The sequence below is a fragment of the Balaenoptera acutorostrata genome, chromosome 7, assembly GCF_949987535.1.
Source record: "Balaenoptera acutorostrata chromosome 7, mBalAcu1.1, whole genome shotgun sequence".
In the NCBI taxonomy this organism is placed as follows: domain Eukaryota; kingdom Metazoa; phylum Chordata; class Mammalia; order Artiodactyla; family Balaenopteridae; genus Balaenoptera; species Balaenoptera acutorostrata.
Window position 1 is genome coordinate 23,412,215 of NC_080070.1, and position 13,955 is coordinate 23,426,169.

Genomic DNA, 13,955 nt, shown 5'->3' on the forward strand with positions numbered 1-13,955 from the left:
CTGGAGAAAGCCCTCGCACAGAAACGAAGACCCAACACAGCCAAAAATAAAAATAATAAATAAATAATAAATAAAAAATTAAAAAAAAAAACAAACAAACAAAAAAAAGAAATGGGTGCACACCAATGTTCAATGCAGCATTATTCACTGTAGCAAAGAGGTGGCAGCCTAAGTGTCCATGGAGGATGAATCGATAAAGAAAATGTGGGGCTTCCCTGGTGGCACAGTGGATAAGAATCCGTCTGCCAATGCAGGGGACACGGGTTCGAGCTCTGGTCCGGGAAGATCCCACATGCCGCAGAGCAACTAAGCCGTGCGCCACAACTACTGAGCCTGTGCTCTAGAGCTCGCGAGCCACAACTACTGAGCCCGCGTGCCACAACTACTGAAGCCCACGTACCTAGAGCCCATGCTCTGCAACAAGAGAAGCCACCACAATGAGAAGTCCAAGCAGCCCCTGCTCGCCACAACTAGAGAAAGCCCGCACGCAGCAACAAAGACCCAATGCAGCCAAAAATAAATAAATAAATTTATTAAAAAAAAAAAAGAAAGAAAGAAAATGTGGAAAATATATAATGGAACATTCAGTATGAATAAAAATTTAAAAGAAGGAAATCCTGTCATACGCTACAGCATGGATGAGCCTTGAGGACATTCTCCTAAGTGAAATAAGCCAGTCGAGAAAAGACGAATACTGCAAGGTTCCACTTACATCTAAAAGAGGTATCTAAAGGAGTCGGACTCCTAGAAACACAAAGTGGAATGTGGTTACCAGGTGCTGGGAGGGAGGGGGAAACGGAGAGTTGTCCATTGGGTTTAGAGTTTTAGTTTTGCAAGAAGAAAAAGTTCTAAAGATCTGTGCACAACAATATGCATGTAGTTAACACTACTTACTCTCAAAAATGGTTCAGATGGTAAATTTTGTTAGGTGTTTTTTTAACCGCATTAAAAAGAAATGGCCACTTCTACTGCCACCAACCTTTTATATGTACAGAGCAGGATCACAACTTGAACTCTGTCCCCTTCATCCTCCCAGTCTAGGTGTGGGCAGCATTGTTCATCATCCCTTTTCCTTCTGTTGACATGTTTGGGTATGTCTTTGCTCTGAGGCTCTCCAGCTGTGCCATGGCCCTGGTTTTCCATGAGCTTGAAGTTGCTCTTTCTCTAATATGGGAAGAAAATGGATGTGAAACCAGATGTGAGAGCTTTCTTCTGTAGATCCAAAGAAATGAGATGTCAAGCGAAAGGCAACTTATCAGATACTAAGTGACTAGGAGCCATCTCCCCTCCCTAATTATCATGCCACATCAGGAAGAGTAAGTCACACAGAGTAAGTAGCTACACAGAGTCAAGATCAGGTATGCTGAGCAGTAATGCAGCAGTACCTACCAGAGCCACTAGGTGGCTGCCATGCTCCACACCTGACTTCCCTACTGAGTGACACTGCAGGGACAGGACCCATGGCCTCCACACTTTGTTGCTAATCACTAGCAGATCAACAGTGGGGGACAGTACAGCACTTACTTTTTCAAATGGCTTATTCTCATTTTCAGCATCATTCCTACTTTGTCCTTATTTTGTTACAGGTCTTCTCCTAACCAAACTTCCTTGAAGGCTGAAGCTGCCTTGTTTCTACCGTAGGCTTATACAGTGTGGAGCGAGAGAGACAGACTGAAAGCACTGAGATGGGTAGGGACAGAGATAAAGGGAGAAAATGGAGCCACAGAAGGAAAAAAGTTCCAAGGTCAGGGTTAGGACCCTGTGTCCAGGATTAGGGGAACAAGTAGCAAGGACAAGAAGCTGATTGAATGGGAATTCAGCTGCAAGAGGAAACCCAGGGCAAGATAAGCCATTGGCAGGGCACATTGGCACACATGAGGCAGCCCTTCTGAGGTGGCATCTTTGTGCCCCATCTCAGCACTGGGACTCGGGGCTGGGTCACCCCAGGGCCAACCCACAAAGTTAGGCAAGCCACTAATGAAGCTTTGAGGACATGTTCTTCGAAGCACGGGCCAGAGTGGTATGTCACCAAGGCCACAGAGCAGCTGGACTCAGGAGATGACCCTTTCCTTGTGAGGATTCCAAAGGCTGTGACTCATGCTAATTAACCCTGACTCACTGTAGCACTGAGCACAACGAGGTCATTGTCTCCACTGAATTGAGTGGGGAAACTGAGGTGTGGAGTGGGGAAGCAGCTTTGCTCCATTAGTGGCACCAGGCCCTGACCAAACGCCCATGAAGCTGCCCTTGAAAATCAGGAGCGAATACTTCCCAGAGGGCGGTACAGAGGAGGAGGAGGAGAGAGGGACATTTTCTTCGAGCTAGTTCCATGTGGGGTAGAGCCATACAACTCTACAGTGTTATGTAAAACAACAAGGAGTTGCAAAGACTACTTGGCCTCACCTGCTGCTTCTACAGTGGGGAATTTGAAGGCCAGAGCTGGGGAGTGAGGGCCAAGGTCGCACACTGGGTGTTGTGGCTGCACCAGGCCTGGAATCCTGAGGATCCATGCTCAGTCCTTTTGCACTACAGCCCCACTGTCAGCAGAAGAGGCAGTAACATGGGGTGTAAGAGCACTGGCTCCAGATCCGGTAGCCTGGGTTCAAATCCTGGATCCCCCAGGTTACCTGTGTGCTTCTGTGCCAGTGACTCCGTGCTTCGGTTTCCTCATCTGTAAAAAGGTAATAATGCTAGTTGCTATGTCATAGGGACATTTGAGAATTAAGTGAGATATGTGAAGTGCTTAGAATAGTGTCTGGCATGTAGTAAGTGCTCAGGAAATACTAGCTTTTTTAAAAAATATTATTTCGATAAGGCAGGCATGACAATCCTTAGCTGCACACCTGGCCACTCAGCCACCCTATTGGCTTCAGCTCAATGCTCTCTCTGGCCAAGTTTCTCCAGTTCGCCTGGTCTCTTGGGTCTCCTGAGGGAAGAGAGCACTGAAACAACAGGTGTTGGGGTCAAGAGGACGAGACATACCGGAGCCTCTGCACCGCACGGTCCTTGCTCTGAGTAGGACTCTTATCCCAGCAGCCTCGGTGACATCATCAGACAATGCAGATGCTGGTGACTCAGCTCCAAGCGCAGCTCTAGAAGCATCAGGAAGCATCTTGGGCAAGAAGACACAGACCAAGAAAACCACATTCCTGCCAGTCTCCTTGAGTCCTAGCTCCGGGCCTGGCAAGCCCACCCTCAGAAAGTGGTGGTGCAATGACGACAGGAGAGCTAATTACAGTCATCACCGTGCTGGGGTAAGAATACTGGCTTGTTGGTCCAGCGCAGCTTACCTGAGTCATCCATCCTGTAGCCTGTAGCCACCTGGGCCTGGAGCTGGACCAGCAGGCTGCCGGGAGGCTGGGACACCTTCTGCCTCCTGCACTGGCGAGTGCCAGCACTTTCTGCTTGTTCTCCCTTCACAAAGCAAGTCAAGGCAGTTTGGCCTCAGAGACATAGCTCCAAACTGAGTGAAGAGCCTAGAGGGTCCTTGACAACAGGCCAAAGGCCCCAGGACCCATCCTGGGAAGAGCAGAACCAGACCTGAGGCCTCAGAGCCTTCGGAAAATCACTTCCAGGGATCAGAGATGAAACCAAAAAGTAGAAAACGGATGGGGCGGCAGCTTCCTCCTCCCTGCATGCCACCCTTTACACCACTGAGCCACTTCTGTGCTCCACTGGCCCTGGTGGGGGGAGCGGGGCAGGCAGGCACTCTTGCCAAGCCCCAGCACTCCCCAGGCCAACCCCACAGATCCGCAGTGATCTGAGTCACCTCCCACTAGCTCAATCTGGGGTTTTTGCAAAGTAAAATGAGGAAGAAAATAGGAGCTATATTTCACACACACACACACACACAAATTTAATTACAATAGAAGTAGATAATACTTTTTCAAAAGGTATAATAAATGAGAATGAAAGTCCCCTGTTCTCTCTCTGACTCAATGGGTGAGGGAGACAAGAAGGACATGACAGAGGAGAAAAGGTGTGGGCCCCTTCTGTGGGACCAGGAGGAAGAAGTTTACAGCCTTGAGGTGATCTCCATGGTGGGGACCATCTGTGGTACAGCTGGTGAAGGGAAACTTGAAAAGGCCTATCGAAGACACCTATGGATGGGACAGGAGTCACAGGAAATGCGTGAAGGCAGTAATCCCATGGGCCTAGGTATGCGGCTCTCCTCCAGGAAGGAGAGCTAAAAACCCCATAAAACAAAGCACTGGTCAAGAGGTCAGCTTCCCTGGGCCCTGGGGGACCTGAGATGGGGATTGCGTCAGGCTCGCTCCCCACAGCTGTGGCTATTGCTGGGCTCCTTTCTCCCCAAGAAACTGGAGGATTGGTGGTGGCACCCCCTGCTGTGCAATCCATGAGCACTTAAAGCCTCAGCATTTCCATTGCTACACATTGCCCCTCAGCTTTCTAGTTTGGCAGGAAGTGAGGCTGACAGACTGTCCCCTGAGGGAAGGGAGAGGCAGGAGGGAGGGGGAAGACCTAGTTCTGACCTGGCGGGCTAGAACATGACCTCAGTCTCCTAATAACTGGCTTTCTGGTTAACCTGCCAGCCTAGGGTAACTCCCAGCCCTGACCTTTTCAACAGCCTTATAAAGAATATTGTGGGGCTTCCCTGGTGGCGCAGTGGTTGAGAATCTGCCTGCCAATGCAGGGGACACGGGTTCGAGCCCTGGTCTGGGAAGATCCCACATGCCGCGGAGCGACTGGGCCCGTGAGCCACAGTTACTGAGGCTGCGCGTCTGGAGCCTGTGCTCTGCAACAAGAGAGGCCGCGATAGTGAGAGGCCCGCGCACCGCGATGAAGAGTGGCCCCCGCTTGCCGCAACTGGAGAAAGCCCTCGCACAGAAACGAAGACCCAACACAGCCATAAATAAATAAATAAATAAATTAAAAAAAAAAAAAAAAAAAGAATATTGTGGCCTTCCCCAGAGCAAGCTTGCCATGAACAGCAAGTGGAAGCTGCATGGTCTATTCTGAACCAGCCTCAGAAATTACATAGAATCACTTCCTCTGTATTGTATTGGCTACAAGCAAGTCATGAAGGTCAACTCAAATCCAAAGACAAGGATCCCCACCTTTCAAAGAGAGAAATGTCACACAATTTGAGGACATCTTTTAAAACACTACACCTCCCTTGTCAACTTCTCTGGGATGAAAACCTTAAAGGTTAAGGTGTAAGTGAATCCTTCAATTAGAACAAAGGTATGAGAGAGAGAGGCCAACTTCCTGAAGGTAGAGGGATATGCGAAGTCTTGGAATGCAGTGGGATCATCTATGTGAGTTCAAACAGGACATCTAAGGAGCTCAAGGATAGAACTCAGGCTTGAATACCATCAACTTAGTCAAGATTCATCCAAGGCAACCTACTGAATGGGAGAGAATATTTGCAAATCATATATCTGATAAGGGATTAATATTTAAAACATATAAAGAACCTATACAACTCAATAGCAAAAAACCAAATAATCCAATTAAAAAATAGTCAGTAGATCTGAATAGACATTTTTCCAAAGAAGACATACAGATGGCCAACAAGTACATGAAAAGATGCTCAACATCATTAATCATCAGGGAAATGCAAATCAAAACCACAGTGAGGTATCACCTCACACCTGTCAGAATGGCCATCATCAAAAAGACAAGAAATAGCAAGTGATGGCAAGGATGCGGAGAAAAGGGAACCCTTGTGCACTGTTGGTGGGAATGTAAATTGGTGCAGCCACTGTGGAAAATATGGAAATTAGTACAGAGTTTCCTCAAAAAATAAAAAATAGGACTACTATATTATCCAGCAATTCCACTTCTGGGTATTTATCCAAAGAAAACAAACACTAATTTGAAAAGGTATATGCACCCCCATGTTCATTGCAGCATTATTTACAATAGTCAAGATATGGAAACAACCTGTGTCCATAGATGGATGAATGGATATATATAAAATAGAATCTTATTCAGCCATTAAAAATAATGGAATCTTGCCATTTGTGACAACATGGATGGATCTTGAGGGCCTTATGCTAAGTGAAATAAGTCAGACAGTGAAAGACAAATACCATATTATCACTCTTACATGTGGAATATAAATAAATAAATAAATAAAACGTAAAAAACGAAGTTCATAGGCATGGAGAACAGATTGGTGGTGGCCAGAGGTGGGGCTTGGGGGATCGGAGAAACAGGTGAACTGTTTCTGTTTTGTTTTTTATTTCAAATAGAATTTTTTTTTTAAAAAAAAAAGCAGATGAGTCTCTTATTCTACATATATCACCATAGAACAAGCACTGAACTCATGGCTCACTCACAAGCTTTTTAAAGATCAGATGCCAAACAGGACATCTATGATTTAAGAAACTGGGTCTGGAGTTGTCTACTCAAAATTAGAGTTGGAGCCAATAACAGTTTATGTCCAAAGGAAACAAAATTGAGTCAACAACTAAAAATAAAAATTGTTCCCAGAGACTTTGGCCTCAGGACCTTGGGAAAGGTAATACATCTGGCTCAGAGTAATGTACACAAAGGAATTTTCTAGCCGTGATATGACATTCTTACCATTTCTTTCATAGTCCCATGTCTTTGGGGGATGGGTAACATTGTCAATTGACTTAAATTTATTTAGTACGCTTTGTGCTGTTGTGGTTATCCTATTATATTTCCTGAATCTTGAGAAAAGTTCATACATGTTTGTGCATGTTAAAAGAAGTGTCGCTATAGCTATATATGGGACCCCAGATGCATCAGGTCATTGTACCCTTTCCCATAAATAAATATATATATATACATACAGATAGATAAATACCAAACCAACACCAACCTCCACTTCTTTTTCTTTTTTAGTTTCAAATGATAGCTGTTTTATTTTTTTTATTAACAATTCAACTTGCAATCTCAGAATACACTTCAATTTAACGAAGGCATGCAGAGAGATTTTATTCCAAGTTGTCCTCCCAAAAATATTAAATCGGTAGCACATAGTACTGCAGCAATTATCTCCAGCAGATTTAAATTGGGGAACATACCTTGACATGTCTTTTGATATTTTAAATTTTTTGTAATATTGTTTTTATTATAGCTTTTTAGATAATTAAAACTATATAAAAATTAAAACTGTAATTAAACATTTGAAATGCTAAGGGCTGTGTAGAATATACTTTAAACTCCTCCTCTCCCCATTCTATGTGTGGGTGCGTCTGCAGTGTGTGTGCACATTCCACTTCTTTTTCAAATTGAGACTTGTATCCTACACTGAAACCCACTTCTCTTGTCCAACTCAGGTTCAAATATTGTTATTTTGTTGTTCAAAACTATCTCCTCCACATAGATCCTTGAGTTCCTCTGATATCTCATTAAATAACTTTTCTATTTCTTCTCTCTGATATGTCCAAAATTTTAATCTATATTGACTCTTCTAAAGAACTATGAATTTTTAAAAATAAATTTGTTTATTTTATTTATTTATTTTTGGCTCCGTTGGGTCTTTGTTGCTGTGCGCGGGCTTTCTCTAGTTGCAACGAGCGGGGGCTACTCTTCGTTGCGGTGCGCGGGCTTCTCATTGCAGTGGCTTCTCTTGTTGCGGCACGGGCTCTAGGAGTGCGGGCTTCAGTAGTTGTGGCACATGGGCTCTAGAATGCAGGCTCAGTAGTTGTGGTGCACAGGCTTAGTTGCTCCGCAGCACGTGTGATCTTCCTGGACCAGGGCTCGAACCCGTGTCCCCTGCATTGGCAGGTGGATTCTTAACCACTGAGCCACCAAGGAAGCCCCATGAATTCTTAAGAATTAAAGAATTAGACAATTATGAAATATATCTTAATCCTCAGAAAAATTTGATCTGTATATTTTTTCTTTTCTTCATACTATATTTCTACCAAATCTTAGTCAATAATTATCAACTTTATCAAAACCAATGTACTTTTAAAATTGATATATAATTGACATAACATTGTGTAAGTTTAAGCAGTAGAATGTGTTGATTTGATACATTTATATATTGCAATACAATTACCACCTTTGAGTTTGCTAAGACCTCGTTCACTTCACGTAATTATCTAATTATCATTTCTTTGCTTTTTTTTTTTGTGGTGAGAATAATTAAGATCTAGTCTCTCAGCAATTTTGAAGTATATAATACAGTATTGTTGACTATAATCATTACGCTGTGCATTAGATCTCCAGAATTTTTATATCTACTAGTTGCAAGTTTGTTAAAAAATGAAGATAAAAAATAAGGACTTAGGGGCTTCCCTGGTGGCGCAGTGGTTGAGAATCTGCCTGCTAATGCAGGGGACGCGGGTTCGAGTCCTGGTCTGGGAAGATCCCACATGCCGCGGAGCAACTGAGCCCGTGAGCCACAACTACTGAGCCTGCGCTTCTGGAGCCTGCGCTCCGCAACAAGAGAGGCCGCAACAAGAGAGGCCGCGACAGTGAGAGGCCCGCGCACCGCGATGAGGAGTGGCCCCCGCTCGCCACAACTAGAGAAAGCCCTCGCACAGAAATGAAGACCCAACACAGCCAAAAATAAATAAATTAATTAATTTAAAAAAAAAAAAAATAAGGACTTAATTTGGGCATGGGAAGTGCTACCATGGGAGGGGACAGGGGACAGCAGCTGGGGGACAGCTGTGTCAAGAACAGGAAAAGAGCAGAAGTGAGAGATGGGGGTGGAAAGTCAAGGACCAGGGAGAAAGCCCTGAGAAATGAGACCGAGCAGCCCTGGGGCTATGGGTTGAAAGAAAGAAGCGAAAGAGGTGGTGACCTGGGCAGAGGACACTCTTTCCCTGCACCTTCTGGGATGCCTGCAGGCCTGCAGTCAGTGCCTTGCCTGCCAACTGAGGAACAAGATATTTGGGCTCCCAGGCCGTGCAGGCCTCAGAGTTGCTGCCTGCTGAGCCAGAAGCAAGCAGCAGAGGCCAACAGACTGCCCTGAATGCCAGAACTGACACCAGCTCTGCGGAACAGCTCACAAAGCCCGGGTTTGGGGCCCATCCTAGGCAAGTAAGACAAGCCTTTGAGAAAATTCTGATTTTTGCCCCCTCGACTGCCCAAGCTGGAAATTAGTGCCACCCAGGATCCTCAGATCTTTTGGGGAGTCCCAAAGGGGTGCTTCACACGTGTCCACAAGCCAGTCTGTCACGGGGCATCTTCCATCAAGATCTTTGTCTCTGGCTTCGGCTCCCACTGGCCAACCTCACAGACCCCTAAGCCACTTGAGGGAGCCGAAGCTGCCATGCTTCGGGCACCCCAAGAAGTTGAGTTCCCTGTCTTTGTGGGGACAATAACCCCCTCCCCGATTCAGCGCCAGCATTGTCAGTGCACCCCAAAGCTGCAGTGCACGGTCCAGCCTCAAAGCCCTTTGTTGTCGGTTTGGTTAGCTTCTGGCTCTTACCCCTCGACCATGAGGGCCTAATCCGAGACCAAGGGTCTGACGGGGAGGGGACACCTACCTGGTCAGCCCCCCTTCTCTCCTCCGAGATCCTCCCTCTGCCCTCTTCCTTTGGCACCCCAAGGCTGTTGTCGCTTCTTAGAGCCAGGACACACAAAGACTCCATTTCAGAAGAAGTTGTTCTTTATGTTTCTGTATCTACAAGATTGATTTTAGTGCTTTTTCCTGAAACAAAAAACTGGATGCCCTCAACGTATACAAGAACAGCTTTCCAATGAGAAATTGGTTCGGATTGTTCCCCTGGGCTCTGAAAATCTCAGGACTGAGTTTCAGCAGGGCACAACATTACATAATGGTAGGAGGAACAAACAAGACGAGGCACGCATTGAGTGTTGAAAGATGTGAAACCATGCGTAAGATCACGCTGATCTCACAGAAATTCTCAGCTGCTTCATCTACCCTCTGCCACGTGGATCTTCCCCAGTGCTATATTCCCAGTGATTGGCACAGAGAAAGCGCTCAGGAAGGATTTTTTGCATAAATGAACGTTTATAGTTGGTGTAGGTGTTTGAAGGCAGAACTTTGTATTGCAACCCTGGTGTGGGGTTGAGGGGTCCCATTCTGGTCCCTCGAAGAAGCTACTTTGAAAGGGGTCTGGAAGACGTGATTTGCCCTCCTCCTGATGAGAAGAAGTCAAACTGGTCTAAGAAGTGGGAGGGGAAATTACCCAAGGGCTGGAAAGGGGAAATTCAGGGCTATGTTTAGGCTGAGAAATGAAGAGGGGAACCATGTACACCACCAAGTATGCAGCCTGACTTTGATAACATTAGGAAAAATTTGACACAACATGCACTTCTATAGCTCCTCACTGTCTCATTTAATAGTTTCAAAATGGCACAGGTAAATGAGAGAACTGACGTGCAAGTGCTTGGGTTTTTGTTTGTTTGTTTGTTTTAATTAAAATAAGGGTAACTAACCTTGCAATGAACTTTACCATTCACAAAACCCTAACCCATACAATTATGTCATCTGACCCTACAAGAACTTCATAGAATTAGGTAAGCATATATTAGTCTCACCTTCCTTTTACAGATGAGAAAAGTGAGAATTGCAGAGTCAGTTAAGGGCATAAAGACTCCAACCAGGGTCTATCCAACTCAGAGCCCTGTCCTCTTTCTACTATATGTATTTTACTTTGTACTGATTGCATTACAACTCTACAACAGGGAATTAAACAAAAAGATCTTTTTGAAAACTCCTTGTAAAACAAAGCTTTATGTACACACAAAATGTTTTTTTAGTTGTAATACAGCATATGATCAGGGCTACTGCTGGTCCATATGAAGTCTTTCTAGCAGAGTATGAGCTGTTTGTATGGTGAACAACCTGCCCAGCAGTACATGGTGTATCTTTGGGGTGTGGGGGAAGGTAGCAATGGATGTGAAGTCGCAGACTCTGGGGGTTTAGTTCCAATTCTTCCCCTATTAGCTTTGCAACAGTAAACAGGTCATTTTGCCTCGCTGAACTTCAGTTTCCACATCTATAAAACTTAGATATTAATTATGCTGTTACCTTTATCACAGTATTATGAGAATTGAGTTAAGATACTACAGGAATGTTGTTTTACAGGTGAGGAAAGACTTGTCCCAGTATGTATGTATGTATATATGTATGTATATGTATGTATATATCTATATATCTATAGATATAGATAGATATAAAAACTATAACTGTTGTTTTGCCTTTTGTTCTTATTTTGTTTTATGGGGGAGGGGGTGCTGGGGATGCGCATATTTCCCCTTAGTTTTCCAGGATAGTGGACTAGTCATCATCCACCCAGAACACATTTCCCTTTCTTCCTTTCTAAAAGGACTCAGCTTTTCTTGGATCCAGGGGTTGGCTTGTGTATCTACCTCCCAGCATTGGAAGGTAAGGGCTCTACAGCCTCATATCTATTGAGGGTGTGTACTTACCCTGTGGGCAGAGCTGAATGTGCAGCCCTTGCTGGCTTCAGGGCTGGGATTTTGCAAGGTGGGTATCTGAGGATCTTTATGGTCTGGGCCTTGTTTACCCTTCATTCAACAAAGATGACAATCAGAGTTTGGGTCTGAGCTCAGAGAGGAGAAGACTGAGAAAGGAGCATATCTGAGGGGGAGTCAAGAGTTTTTTTTTTTTTTTTTTTTTTTAAAGTATTTTTTTTTTTTTAAGAAATTCACGTTCTTTTTTTATTTATTTATTTATGACTGTGTTCTTCGTTTCTGTGCGAGGGCTTTCTCTAGTTGCGGCAAGTGGGGACCACTCTTCATCGCTGTGCGCGGGCCTCTCACTATCGCGGCCTCTCTTGCTGCGGAGCACAGGCTCCAGACGCGCAGGCTCAGTAATTGTGCCTCACGGGCCCAGTTGCTCCGTGGCATGTGGGATCTTCCCAGACCAGGGCTCGAACCCGTGTCCCCTGCATTGGCAGGCAGATTCTCAACCACTGCGCCACCAGGGAAGCCCGAGTCAAGAGTTTTAATTTGACCCTAGATGACTTTGAGATGCTCATTAGAAATCCATGGCAAGACAGCATGAGAGCACTTAGGACCATGGGGTTCACCATTCTGTTCTCCTTACTTTTCTATATATTTGCATTTTTCCATAACAATAAAAAAAAGAAAACAGTTCAGCATATGAGTCTGGAACTCCAGGAAGAGCTGGAAACTTCTTACAAGATGATGTAAACTTGGAGGTCATCTGAATACACTTAGTATTTAATCATGGGCCTGGAGGAAGACACCTAGAAGAATTAAGGAATCAAGCCCTGGGAACTCTGATATTTAAAAGTCAAAAGGTAAGAGATGGACGGACACAGACATGAAGAGGGTGTGTCCTGAAAGACAGGTGATGAAGGGGTCTTAAGGAGGGAATGATCAACAATATCGAATGCTCCTGACCATTTGAATAAGATGAGGACTGAGAATTGGCCATGGCCTAGGCAAGCGGAGTGATGGGGGCAAAGTCCTGACTGGAAAGGATTAGGAAGACCAATGGGGGGAGGTGAGAAACAGAGACAGGCATAGGTAACACCATGATGGGGTTTTGCTGTAGAGAGAATTGGAGCGGTAGCCAGAAGAGGACTCTGCTTGTTTTTTGTTGCAAGATTAAGACATTACCGAATGTCTTTATGCTGATAGGAATGATCCAGTAGGGGTGGAAAAACTGACGATGAAAAGTGCTGCTACAAAAGGGAGAGTGTTAAGTGCCTGAGCAAAAGGTGTTTGAGTAGAAAGGAGGGAACAGCATCCAAGCAAAAGAGAGCAGCGGGAGGCAACTGGCTCCCTCCTTCCTTCACAGAGCTCGGGTCTGCACGTGAGCCCTACAGTTGCTGGGACCATTTGTGGCTGCCTGAGGATGAAGTCCGTGCTGAAGACTGTAGACCGGAGAGATAAAAAGAACCGAAATGCTCTGATGTGGAGGGGTCCCTGGACCACTAACCTGCAGCTTACCCTGCCCCAAGACCTGCTGTCACATGAGATGGTAAACGACCTCATTGTTTAAGCCAGCTCGAGTCAGGTGGTGGTTGTTGTTTTAACTTTATTTTGTGATAATATTACTTAGAGAAAAGTTGCAATATTAGTACAGAAAACACCCATATACTTTCCCCAGAGTCACCAGTTTTTAATATTGTGTGTGTGTGTGTGTGTACACACACACTTGTTTTCTGAACTATACTAGCGTGAACTACATGTCTTGTGTCCCTTTATACATTAGACCTGTACTTCTTCAGTGTATTTCCTAAGAGCAAGGATATTCTCTTACATAGCCACGGTCCAGTTATCAAATTCAGGAAAGTTTACATTGATGCAATACTTTTATTTAACCTACAGTCCATATCCTAATTTTGTCAATAGTCTCAATGATGTCCTTTATTTATTTCTTTTTATAAATTTATTTTATTTATTTATTTTTGGCTGCATTGGGTCTTTGTTGCTGCGCGCGGGCTTCCTCTAGTTGGGGCGAGCGGGGGCTACTCTTCATTGCAGTGCACGGGCTTCTCATCGCGGTGGCTTCTCTTGTTGCAGAGCATGGGCTCTAGGTGCGTGGGCTTCAGTAGCTGTGGCACGCGGGCTCAGTAGTTGTGGCTTGCGGGCTCTAGAGTGCAGGCTCAGTAGTTGTGGTGCTCGGGCTTAGTTGCTCCGTGGCATGTGGGATCTTCCTGGACCAGGGCTCGAACCCACGTCCCCTGCACTGGCAGATGGATTCTTAACCACTGCGCCACCAGGGAAGTCCCGGAAAATTTTATGTTATGTATATTTTACCACTATTTAACCCCCCCACAAAGTGCTTAGAACAATACTTGGCATATATAAGTGTTTAATAGTTGTAAGCTATTATTATCATCTCTCATATTACTGCCTTTGTTAAAGCTTAATAGATGTCAAAGAGAGTGGTTTGGAGATCACGGTCGTCCAAGGCTGGACCACACAGATCCAAAAGTATGACATTGTCAGTGCCTCTGGGGTTGATCAGGCTCAGGAAAATTGACTCGTTAAGTCAATTCCCTAGAAACTGATCAACTAGATCTTCAGACGCATTC